At 36.2% G+C, this 13,690-nt stretch overlaps 1 long non-coding RNA gene and 1 pseudogene across 2 annotated transcripts in view; both read right to left on the bottom strand.

The window, feature by feature from the left end:
* LOC141379355 (uncharacterized) overlaps positions 1-13,690 on the bottom strand; it is a 71,303-nt gene that overhangs the window by 35,273 nt on the left and 22,340 nt on the right. The gene's annotated exons all lie outside the window — the stretch shown is intronic.
* Positions 5,004-11,672, bottom strand: LOC147832256 (uncharacterized; annotated as a pseudogene).

Genomic DNA, 13,690 nt, shown 5'->3' on the forward strand with positions numbered 1-13,690 from the left:
TTTTCAAACAACGAATCATCATAACATCACAAAATAAGTAAAACTGCTAATTTACAGATTTTTTAAAGTGAAGAACTCACTGATTAATAAAAGAGAAACCGAAAGACAATGTAATTGAAAAAAAAAAACATACTTAAAGCATTTGTTCAAAGGAGACTTTTCACGTTGCATTGAATTAAATGAGTTTGCTTGAGTTTTAGGGTGCACTCACACTATGCTGAACTGTCCCCTGGTGTGTTTCCCAGTTCGTTTGACAAGTGTGAGTGCTCCGAATTGGGCTCGGGTGCGGTTTGGTCGGCCGGCCCTGGCCTGTTTGAAAGGAGGTGTGCCAGAGTGCAGTTCGATTGGGCTTTGGCGTGGTACACTTGCAGTGTGAGAGCAAAGCAAACCCGAGCCTGAAACTGAAGACACGACATCACTTTTGAGGGACTATTTAATATGGATTCATTAAAACATTCTTACCTGGATGCATGACAGCTGCACTATTAGCAAACCTCCTAATGCCTGCAACACTGCCTGACTTTTATGATCATTTATAAGCGTCAAAAGTTGTGGATCTGTTCGGCAAAGTATTTTTTTTGCATGCCACTGCATCATTAACGACAAAAACAATATAACTAAAGCAATCTTCACTGTGCTAAGCAAGAGAGCTTCTCTATCTGTTTAACTGAACAGTCGCATCAACAATAACGTAAGCGTACTCAGATTTGGTAAGTATTATGCAGTGTGAGTGCAGGTTGTCGGGGCAGAGGAGAGGGGGGACAATCGCGCTTCAGCATGGTTAAAGGCAACTGTTCCTAGTGTGAGTATGCCCTAAGATGTTTGTGAATGTATTTTTACAGCAACAGACTTTAAAAATAACAGTACACTACGGACAGCAGCATCTGCCAGTATTTTACTGTTAATTTACAGAGCAAATTTTTACAGTATACAGAATATACAGAAGTGGTGCTGTAACACAGTATGTGGCTAGCATACAAGCTGCCAGTATTATTCTGTACATTTATAGCGAAAAGCTTTACAGTGTATTTACAATAATATTTTTTTTTCAATAATAAGTTATTTTCCAATTGTCAAATGAGCAGTTAAATTGTAATTTAGCCAGAAAGATGCTGGTTATATATATATATATATATATATATATATATATATATATATATATATATATATATATATATATATATATATATATATATATATGCTTATATACATAACTTGTTTTTTGCATTAAAACGGAAATGTGATCCTTTTTTTCCACAGTATGTCTTCATTTCATGCAATGTTTGTTTGTTTTTATTTCAGTTTAAAGAATTCATCAAATAACCATAAATTATTTGCTTCCTTTGATTATATTAATGTAATAAAGAATATAAACATGCTTTCATTAGAAAAATATGTCCCACAAATAATAGTTCTATAGTGCTATATTTACAGCACAAATGATAACACAACTAACTATGAGTGGGAAAAATTATAATTAATAATTACAGTGAAAATAAACTAACTGAAATAAAGTCTGCAACTGTAGGTCTGCTGGTTTTTGCATTAATCCAGAACTCCACACCCACCCCGCAGACCCAACGTCGAGCGCAGAAAATAAAAATGGAAAATTACAATACTGTGTCACTTTTAAAGTTTGTTCTAAGATTACATACATCAACCCAAAATTTTATAATCGAAAATTAACAGTGACAATTATCCGTTGTTGAGGTATTCAGAGGAAATTAAAAATGAAAGTTCGAAATGCATTTTTCATTTGTTTAATTTTGACGGTGTGAACTGAACAAAGAACTGCAAAGCATTACACAGAGCGCAACTAATTGAGGTTTTGATTTTAGGTCATATCGCCCAGCTCTAATGCTGAACTTCATTTTTATTGGCTGTGCATTTGTACTCACTACACAATTACAAGTAAAATCTAATCTAATGTTAAAAACACAGGATAAAAGACTTTAATGCCATTTTAAAGTGTTTTATTTCAATAAATGAATTGATTCTTGCAAATGTTGAGAGATAAAAAAGGTCAAATAAAAAGGATATTTACCAATACCAAGGGTGCCAATAATTTTGCCCATGACTGTATATGGAGTGTCAGATCCGCTTGGAACGGTTCCACGTCCAAACTGATTGGGACGGTGGAAAACACAACACCTCCAGCACAGGAAACAGCAGTTGCATGGAACAAACACACACTTCCTGTCCTGAGGGACACACATCCACTTGAAGACATTAATCATAATGCGCCGGCACAATGCGATGACATCATTTACATTTTTTGAATGAACTGCTGCCTGTGTGTGCACGTTTATGTGTGGTTAAGTGATTATATGCACATCAAGAGGTTTAATTGTGTGTGTGTGTGTGTGTGTATGCATGTGTGTGTGTGGTAGCTATGACTCGCATGCATAGTCTTTCATTCTGTCCAGTGAGCTGATTTTCTGTGCTCGCTAATTAAAACACTTTTCAGCTCAATTAGTCCCCTCTTTACGTCAGCCATCATGCTGACAGATAGAAAACCCTCATTTAGCCTCAATAGCACAGCGGTTTAGGCCTCTTTCAACATATACATGCTGTTACAGTGAAGAATGAGCCTTGCAATGCAGCACTATACATAATACTGAACAAGCTCAGGCAACGAGACATGGAAATATGGCATTAATTGCAGTGAAGATGGATGTTAAGCAAAAATTCTGCTCTTCAAAAGTTTGTGCTCAAACAGCACTACTGTTCTCATTATCGATAGCAAATATGATAACAGAATGTTTCTTGGTTGCCAAATCAGAATTTTACAATGATTTTAGAAGTTTAGAAGAAACTCAACTTTTAATCATAAGAATATGTTGTGTTTATTCATTCATTTTCTTTTCCGCTTAGTCCCTTTATTAATTATGGGGGCGACACAGCGAAATGAACTGCCAACTTATCCAGCATATGTTTTACGCAGTGGAAGCCCTTCCAGCTGCAACCCATCACTGGGAAACACCCATACACACTCATTCACACACATACGCTACAGACAATTTAGCCTACCTAATTCACCTGTAACGCATGTCTTTGGACAGTGGCAGAAACCGGAGCACCTGGAGGAAACCCACGTGAACACAGGTAGAACATGCAAACTCCACACAAAAACTCCAACTGACACAGCCGAGGCTCGAACCAGCAACCTTCTTGCTGTGAGGCGCCAACGTGAAGCCTGGTAATTAATTATTTTTTTAAGAAGCATCTTAAAACTTAATTCTCAAAGTGCTTTACACAAAGAAGATATAGAAAATAGATAAAAACAACAGTCAAATTTAATCATTCAAAATAAAACAATTACAAATAGATAAAACTTTCAAATCTCTAGAAACATCAAACACACCAAGACTGCACACCTCACGAATAGGCGAGAGTTAAGTAGTGTGTTTTCAAGGCTGATTTAAACAAATTCAAAAGATTCAGCGTGTCTAATTTTATAACGGAAAGAGTAATATAGAGTGAAATGAAAAAAACATTCATTTTAAATTGTAATAATAATCTAAATTATTACTATTTTACTGCATGTTACAGCAAAAAAAATGCAGTCTTGGTGGCTAAAAATGGAATTTAATTCCAAGTATACAAAGGTAAATCGTTGATGTTAGGTGCAGTGTAGTTTCAGCCTCTGATTTTTATGCAATGCAATAATTTTTAAAAAAAAATGCGGTACTAAAATTAAATGTAAAAAATTAAATAAAAATAAATCATGTTTCACATTTACATTAAACCTTTACAGAGGTCATTCTAATTTTTAAAATAAAATGCTATTATTTTATTTCATTACTATTACATTTTAATAGTGCAGTTTAAAATCATCTAAAATGAGAGAAAATTAAAACAGCACAGAGTCCACTGAACTTATGTTATGCTAAACTGACTCAAGTCTAGCTTATAAAATTAAGTTAGAACATGATTAACTTAGTTTAATAAGTTACAATGAATTAAAAACATATGGTGTCAGGACTAACTGGCCATATCATTTTTTACAGAGTAACTGCTATTAATTTATTTCAATAATTATTATATCATGTAATCATTTAGAATTTTTTGTTATCATTATTTGTACAATTATAATATAATATAATATAATATAATATAATATAATATAATATAATATAATATAATATAATAAAAATATTCATATTTAGTTTTTACATAAAGTTCACATTTTAATAGTTTTGCTAATTTACATCCAATTAATTCTTCAATCAGAGCCAGATTCTATTTTATTAATGCATTTTCAGCAAATAATTGTGTTACAAGAACATGATTTTGCTTCATGACTGCATCGCTCCTTCGTAGCTGCTGAGGCAGAACACACAACAAGCTCCAAATATCACACAACGGTTAAGCTACGGCTTCAAAGAAAACCACTCTTAATTCTGTCTCTGGTGAACTTTCCTTCTGTTTCTCTTTTTCAGACTCTCTGGGTGGTTTAAAGAGGTTTAATCATGCTGATTGCCGTGATTATGTCCATCTCCCATGGGTCCCCTCTCTGGCCCTGGCCTCCAAAAGGAAGTCACAGTGGCCACTGGCGATTCGTCTTCCTGTTCGTGCTCTTCTGCGCGCACACACACACACACACACACACACACACACACACACGCACACACGACGACTGGCCCATTCAAAAACACAACACACTTCCTGAAGCTTCCTCCATACACATACAAACACAGCTCACTAAAAGAATGATTCATGATTCTCCATTCAGTTTCTAAAAGCATGAGATGCACAGACATCATCATATTCAGTGACCTTTTTTCCTATATAGAAGAAATTAAAGGAATATTAATAGCTCATTACAAGCTAATCTTGCAAATTATATTTAATACCTTATATATATATACATACACACACACACACACACACACACACACACACATATATATATATATATATATATATATATATATATATATATATATATATATATATATATTAATAGGGAATTTTCATCTTCTTTTGGGAAAAAAATCAAGTTTAAAACTTATTCTTTTATTTATTATTGAGTATTTAACATTTGACAAATTGCCCTCATTTACTTAAATATTACCTCATTGTAATATCACCCTATATATAAAGTGTAAATTTGCACAATAAACAGGCTGTGTGAACGTTGTGTAAACATTGTGTGAACGCTGTGTGAACAATGCACACCCTTAGGTTTCAGTGAAAGAACCTATGTTATTCAGTGGGCACCACACTGACATCCAGCCATTGAGTGATGAGAGTCGGCTGTGGAACTCATCACCAAGATAAGCAGGCAGGGGACCAGAGCATATTACGGTATCGGACATCGTCTTTGATCACACACCTATTTAACAATACTTTTAGTGATCTTAGAGTGACGTAGCCGAACATCATTACAACCAATGTGCATAACGGTCTTACTGAACTTATGTTTAGATTTAGCCAGCACTTATAAATTTGACATGATGTCAGGCGCTCTGGCTCCCAGTAGATATTTGACTATGGTGGCCGGTGTCTCTATTTGCACATTCAATACTATGGAGTCACCAATAATAGGGCACTTTAATAAGGTTTCTCAGTGGGTCCATCACTGAGGAGGGCTAAACCTGTTTGATGTTGGAACGGTCATGCAGTGTTTTCTCCCACCTCTAGATGCCCTCACAGTGATCCAGCCGTCTCTCTGTGAAGACGCAACAACCAGAACCGAACAATAAATGACATGATCACGTGTGCTCAGTTCACACACATTACTGTTTACACTTATTATTAACGTGGTCAAATGTGTCTTTTGTTATACTGTAAGTGATGTACTTAATGTGTCAGAATAATTTCCTCTTTATCTATATGAGATCTGCACAGAAAAAACAAACAAAGAAATCCTTGTGTGTTTGCGCATACCTGGCAAGTAAAGCTCTTCTGATTCTGATTTTCTTCCTATTATCAGCAGTTGTCTTTTTCACAACATACTGCAAAACAATCACATTTCAGGTCAGTAGACAGACTATGGGGGAATTATGAACACAGCATCGCCTAGTAGTATTGACAAAAATGCAAGTAGATGTAAGGTGCAAACATGGTCTTAGAAAGCAGAAGGGACAAGAGGAACTTTAGTGATTACTTTGTACTGAACCCCCACTTCTCAAAAGAATAGGACAAATAGAAGCCATAAAGGCCAGTCAGACTCATTATGAGTGTCAACAGACCTTAGTGTCATGCCTCATTCACACTAGCAGCAACTTTGTACCTGCTTGTCACTCTGGGTGGCGACTGAATTTGTTAGTGGGCGTTCCCAACTTGAGGTTGCTTGTGTAACATTTATGATGATATTCACAGAGAGCGAATGAGTTTACGTCAAAGACTATAGAATACACAAGACATGTGACTTGTATAGATTTAAATGGGAAAAAGTTTAACGGTTAATTTGGTAAATGAGGCCCCGCCTTCTAGTACAGGAGCCCGTCATCAATCGTTAATAGACTGATGATTCTCCAGGAGAGAGGTTCGGACCAGACATGTGTTTCTAAGACTGCAGACCAGACTTTATGACTGCAGACTGTTGTTGACCATCTGCAGTCAGCACTGGAATCTCAGCAAATACTTGCTTCACAGACATGAGAAATATATCCACATAAAGTTTGAAATCTCTATAATTATTAATTTCTTACATTTATATAGCGCGTTTTTCTAGACACTCAAAGCGCTTTACACAATGCAGGGGAATCTCCTCATCCACCACCAGTGTGTAGCATCCACCTGGATAATGCGACGGCAGCCACATTGCACCAGACTGTACACCACACACCAGCTGATTGGTGGAGAGGAGACAAAGTGATTAAACCAATTATAATATGGGGGTGGTTAGGAGGCCATGATGGACGGTAGAAAAATGTCCAGGATGTTGGTTTTTTTTTAAGGACTTTCTGGGATTTAATGACCACAGAGAGTCAGGACCTCAGTTTAACATCTTATCCTAAAGACAGCACTCACTCACTAGAGTCCCCATCAATATACTGGGGAGTTAGGACCCACACAGACCACAGGTTGAACACCCCCTGTTGGCTTTACTAACACCACTTCCGGCAGCAACCTAGCTTTCCCATGTGGTCTCCCATCCAGGTACTGACCGGGTGCAGCCCTGCTTAGCTTCAGCGGGCAACCGTGTGAGAGTTGCAGCTAGCTAGCTGCTATTTTTGAACGAATTAACTACACTTCAAAACAAATGTTCTCTGGTTTTGTAATTCTTATGAAATGAACATCCTGTCAATACTTAAACTTGTAAACAGAGATCACTGTCATTTTGAGAGGAGATTTTCCATTAGGACCAAGTTGTGAATTACTTCAGAATAGCAGCTCGATCAGACGAGACATTATTCAAAGGATGATGATAATGTGAAACAGCCATAAAGAGGGTTGGTGTCGTGATCTTGTTCCCATTGAGTGCGTATGCACATTTAATTGGGCAACTTAAAAAAAAAAAAATTCAGATTTTGTGTGATTCAAACGTTTAGAACAAAACTTAAGAGACAATCGTTGTTTAATATAATTTTTGATGATTCGAAATATGAAGTTTATTCATACGCTTGGCAAACAATTTTGGAGAATTTAATGTTTCCCCATTTAAACATAATGCCTGAGAATACTGCCCGAGAGGCGTTTCAAAGATGGTCGTCAAGTGAAATGACTTACATTAAATGGACTTGGTGGTTTACGTGCCACTGAAAGTAAACATTGTTCAGGGAAAACAATAAACATAAATGGAATCAGTACATAAAATACTTAATTACAAAGATGATCAAGAAAAAAGTGTGTTCTCTGTCATCGCGGCTATTTATCTAACACAAACATGGGTCTGTATGTCTACAACTTGGAGAATACAACCGGCATCTGCAGGAAGCAAGAGAGGATCACGTGAGCTCTGCTGATGCTCGTATAGAGCTTGGGAATCTTGGTGAGCTGCAGCTGGTCATATTCGTGGACAAACACAGAAGTGCACAATGCAAACCAATGGAAATCACAACAGGAAAAAAAATTACGTTTACATTACGTTTTATAGTAATATCTTTCGAAAAAACTCTAAATAAAATGGACTAATGTGTATATACCTTAAGAAATGCTCTTCGTGTGTCTATGAAGCTGATAATTTGTATTTCTTAACAATCTGTGTCCAGCGGAAGTATAAGTGAAGAAGCCAAGCACAAACACAAACACAAAGAGGGCGGATACCAAGGGGATCAACTAAATGAACAAATTAATCCGTAACTGACATCAACGAGCTGCTTAAAGAAAACAGTTCCAGATATGATTGTCTTCTTTCTTTATAGTAGGAGTGCTTAGTTTATTGCTGGTTACTCTATATATCATACCATAAATCAATAGAGATCAATGAAAACAGACTCCCTTGTCCTAAATACCCAGAATGCAATGTGCTGTAATGACACATTCCCGTTCTCTATTGGCAGTCATACAAGAAATTTCCTCTTCATTTGCATAAAGTTGAAGGATTCTCAACTTTGTCGAGTTACTCGACACGCCCACATCCGATACCCAACGATCGCTGACGCTTACTTAGACGATGGTAGCCAGAAGTCGCTCACTCTCCATTGAAATTAATGGATGCTTGACGCTTTGCTGCCACGAGTCGCTCATGGTGTGAACGTTGCTTCAGATGGAAGCTCTCTTCTCTCTCTCAATCTGTCTGCCTCTTTGCCCTTCTCCTCTCTCTCTCTCTCTCTCTCTCTCTCTCTCCCCGATACCAGCTTCTGTGGGAGAGTTGGCAGCGGTAGAGCTGGCAGCGAGACAGGAATGCACAGAATGGGCTGCGAATCCAACAGGAGGTTGTTTGAAGCTCGCACACATTCCTCACACACTCCGTGCGACCAGACGAGAGAAAGCCAATACTTGTCATCTGAGCGAGAGTCAGACTTGCTGAATGGCTACACAGTGAAAGATGAATAGGAGGCAATGAGGAAATGACTTCAGTTCAGAGGAATGTCAGATTTAATTGATTTTAGGATCACATGGTGATGAAGAAGAAGAAGGGGTTAGAATCAAGATGAAGGCTTTGCGGAGGGCGATCGATGACCCCAGGGAGGTCAAAGGTCACCGGCTTCAGGCTACTGCTGTCCCACTGCATATAAAGCTAAGGGTTAAGCAGAGAGCCCAGGCCGACACATGAGTCAGGCTAACATTTGTCTCACTGGTCTGTGGTTTTGATTGGAAAGGTCTTTGTGTGTTTAAGGTAAAAAGAATCAACTCGATTTTTGTCTTTTTCTTATTTGTTTGCCTTTATCAAAAATTAAGATTTTTTGTTGGTTTCATGAAAACCTTTCACATTTTAAGAACCTTTTCTGTTAACACTTTATAATAACTACACACTATAAATGATTTATTAAGCATTAGCATATAGTGAATTTATTATTTGTTAAGCATTAACTCTGCTTACTCTAAACTGTTTACTAATGTTAGTTAATGTAGAGTTATTGCTTAACAGATAATAAATTTAATATTTGCTAATGCATAATAAATGATTCATAGTGTGTAGTTATTATAAAGTGTTACCCCTTTCCTTAATCCGAAGTCTTCTTCAGAAATGAAGGTTTTTTTAGACTACTCAAATGTAATTTGCATTTTTAAAGGGTTCTTAAAAAATTCCTAAAGGTGTCCTATAATAAAAATCTTGGTATACCAAAGCATAGTAGAATAAAAAAAAAGATCAGTATATGGAAATGGGCATACGGTGAGCCTCAGACACTAGTTTTATCGTTCTTATGTAAATAAGTGTAAATAACCCTGGTGGACAATGGGCAAATCAAAAGCCAAAACAAACTGTGACGAGACACACGGGCCACGCCCTCTGCATTAGCATGTATGCCTAATTTGGATTGTTCATCCACACGTGACAAGCAGCCATGTCATCAGTTTCTGAGATCCTAAAAAAAGCTTTGAGATCATTAATATGCACATCTCATGCAGCATTTGATAAGTAACAACGTTTTCTAGTGAAACAATGATAATTTTCCTCCCAGAGTTATTTTTAAGCGTATATTTCACTTACTATGTATGTGGGACTTTTATTCTGAAAACATGAGCGCCAATTTGTTTACTTCCGTTACTGGCCAATGACAGCAGGAGACGTTTCAATTCACCTTATTCTTCATCTACGAATGAGCACAGCCATTTGAATCTTTTTTTCTTCCAGTCTCATTCACTTCCATTGGTTTTTAGACTTTAAAAAGTGTTGTGCAGCGTGATGTTGCAAACTTATATTTTCTTATTATATTAATCTACTTGGTCTGTATAGTCATGCAAACACTTGTTTGTAGAGCAAGCAGTTCTGTTCAATTTTCTGACGTTAGTTATTCCTATTCAAGAAGTTTTAAAACAAATCGCAAAAACGAGTGCACTTTCGCATTTTAAAATAAGGTCAACATCACCTCAGGATATAAAATGCAAGATTTACAGATTATACATTTATTCATCTTTACTCTAAAGAGGCATGAGGTATGTTTATTTACATCTTTTGTTAAATTATCGAGTTTATTGTGAAATTTGATGCATATGTTTTAACAAACACTCTGCTCAAATGTAATCTGTTCATGCAGAGGTTGATAATAATTCCTGGCTGTTTTCTTCGAATATAGCTCAAAATACAACACCATACATCTCTATCACTCTCTTAGGTCAAGTTTAACTACAATTTTGCCTTTATCCACAACAAATCTGGTGAGCAAAATAGGTTAACATTACTCAAATTGGTTTTATATTTGTCCATGTTCAGCGTAGATCAAGCATATTCATGACACGGGCCATATATGGTCAATTATGGACCTTCTAATTCTATGGGTATTTTATGAACTAATAAATCAGCTTATAAAAACGTTTCTGAAGATTCTTTAAACTCACAGAAGCCATAAACCTACTATGTAGATATTAGAGAACAATTTACCTTATTAAGCCAATGCAGTATATGGCTCCTTTATTACAAAAATCCCTGATTAGAACCTTTATTTTATAAGGCAAGGTTATGTATTTAATTTTAAAGCTGTTTGTATGCTTATTTTTGTTTGTTTGTTTATGTGCATTGAGACAACTTGTATCACCTCTACAGCACAATTGCAACATTGTGAATAGATTACAATGAAATAATACATGTTTTTAATCAGCTAGCACTGCTACCATTGAATTCGTCCATCTTAGTATTCTGACCTGGAAAGCAGTTAACTACAGTATGATGTTAATCCCAGCTCCATCAACATAGTGTGTATCAGAAATGTTAAACTCAATACAAACACCCAAGTATCTTTCTCATTTAGAACAAAATGAGATGTTAATGTAATAAGACGTTTGAAAAAAACATATAGGGACAATGCAGCAGTTTAAAATATTGTTAAATAATTCTCCTGACATAATAAGAACATGCGCTGTTTGACTTGTTTGTCATTGAATTTTTTAATATGCACAAGTATTTGCTGGAGTTGTGTGCGTATGTGTGTGTGTGTCTGTGTGTGGGAGGGTCAGTTCACGCTGTTGACACGGGTCATCAGCAGTTCCTCATATCTGTCATCATCTATCTCCCCTGAGTCTGGGAGCTCAGCCTGTCCAGACAGATGGAGCGGCTCGTCATGTCTGGCAGGTTTCCTCACAACAGGTGAGCCCAGTGGACCCGGAAAGTATACCATTTTTTTCACAGCCCAACACTCTCATACATAATATAACCAAATAGCATGCATGTCATTCCATATATCATTTAACATCACTCTAATTTTGGTTTTGTATCACTCTTTATTTACTTGAAAGAGGATAATAATCCAGCAACTAATTTTTCTGTACAACAATTATCTCGATTGCATTTCAATCTAAATATTTTAAAGTGACCGTTCATTTAGAAATGAACATTTAATTATAGTTTACTCACCCTCAAGTGGTTCCAAATAAATGACTAGAAAAAAAAGATATTTTGAAGAAGGTTGGAGACCAATACTATGGAAGTAAATAGCTACCCGTTTTCAAAATTCATCAAACTATTTGTAACAGAAGAAAGAATCTCAAACTTGCTTATAAGTGAACAGTGAGTCAATGATAATGTTTTGATTATTATTTTGTTGTGAAATATCGCTTTGAATCAGAACCATCCAGTACTAAATCTAGGCTGTATAGAAACTGCCATTTAGACAGGTCGGAAGAACAAAGGGGCTTTGCAGGAGAGTACAGGGTTTGATCTCCAATCTAATGGCCGTCCATTCGTATTGTGTGTGTGTTGAGTGGAAAAAGTCCTGGACACATTCCTGTCAATACCCTCATTTCAGCCAATACATCAGAGACCTTGTCCTGACAACAGTGGGGTGTCGCTTTGGAAGAGAGGAACATGATGACAACAACTGCACTTCATTGATGGCCTACACACACACACACACATACACACACTCACACACACACACACCACAAACACACCACACACACACACACACACACACACACACACACACACACACACACACACACACACACACACACACACACACACTTAAGTCATGCTTATGTATGGCTTAGGTGCTATGTCTCTGTGTGTCAAGGGAGATTTCTATTGTTAGCATGGTTCAGACACTCCCATATTACACAAGAAATTGATTCTGATTCATTCAGATTTATAGTCAGTCAGTGATTTGGAGTGATATATTGTGTTTTGTACTAAGAGAAAACAAAGGAAATTTACATATGCAATGCAAATGTGAATAGTACAAGTCTTTTTTTTTCTCCTGACAAACAAGACCCCTTTATTCTCGTTTCCACTAGAGATTCAGAAGGAATATGAAAAATGCCTCAAACTGTGCTCAGATTATAATTACGTATGGCTTTTTTTGCTGTGTTTTTACAAGTTTGTGTCAAGGCAATTACCTTTTGCCAGTACTGATCAGATACTCCACTGCTTGACAATTAAATGATTTGGATTAATTTTATAAAGAACTCTTTATAAATAATTTTGTCTTTATAATGATTAAAAATTTCTAACAAGATTAATTTGTCAGAACTTTGGTACAAAAATGTTAAATCTGTTTTGTGTCAGCAGTTTGAGGTCAGTAAGATTTTGTCCTCCAAAAATTACATTTGGATTGTTACAAATCACTTGAATTGCACTTTTTTTTTTACTTTTTATTTCTAAAAAAAATCTTTAAACCTAAAATATTCAGCAAAGAAAAGAAAAGAAAAGAAAATGAATGAATGAATGAACATACTGAAAGTAACTCTTTAAAAGGTGGTGCACATCCGCAATTTTCATTCTATTAGCTACTAATTCAATTTCGTCTATATGGTGAAACATCTGAGACAAAGCCAATACTTAAATAATGCATACTTTGTTAAAGAAAGGGTATGCTCAGAGAAAAACTATTTCCCCTGCAGGGCAAATACAGCTGTAAAAATAGTTTTTAAAATGAGGTAATAAACATCAGAGTAGCTCAAACCAATAAATGACATGACTTCTCCAATTTAGTATTTGGTATGGTGCAATGCTGACCATAATTCAGCCTGAGTCACGGCTGATACACACTCTCAAATAACGGCATTCTCAACACATCTAGTCTGTCATGTTCTTTCACATCTTGTTTTCTTGAATGAGTGAGAGACAAACAAGATTTTAATCTTTAACGTTTCCACAAATACATTTGCAAAACCGGCTAATTACTTCTGCAAATGAAGA

Source organism: Danio rerio, chromosome 20, assembly GCF_052040795.2.
Source record: "Danio rerio strain M-AB ecotype USA chromosome 20, GRCz13ab, whole genome shotgun sequence".
NCBI lineage: Eukaryota > Metazoa > Chordata > Actinopteri > Cypriniformes > Danionidae > Danio > Danio rerio.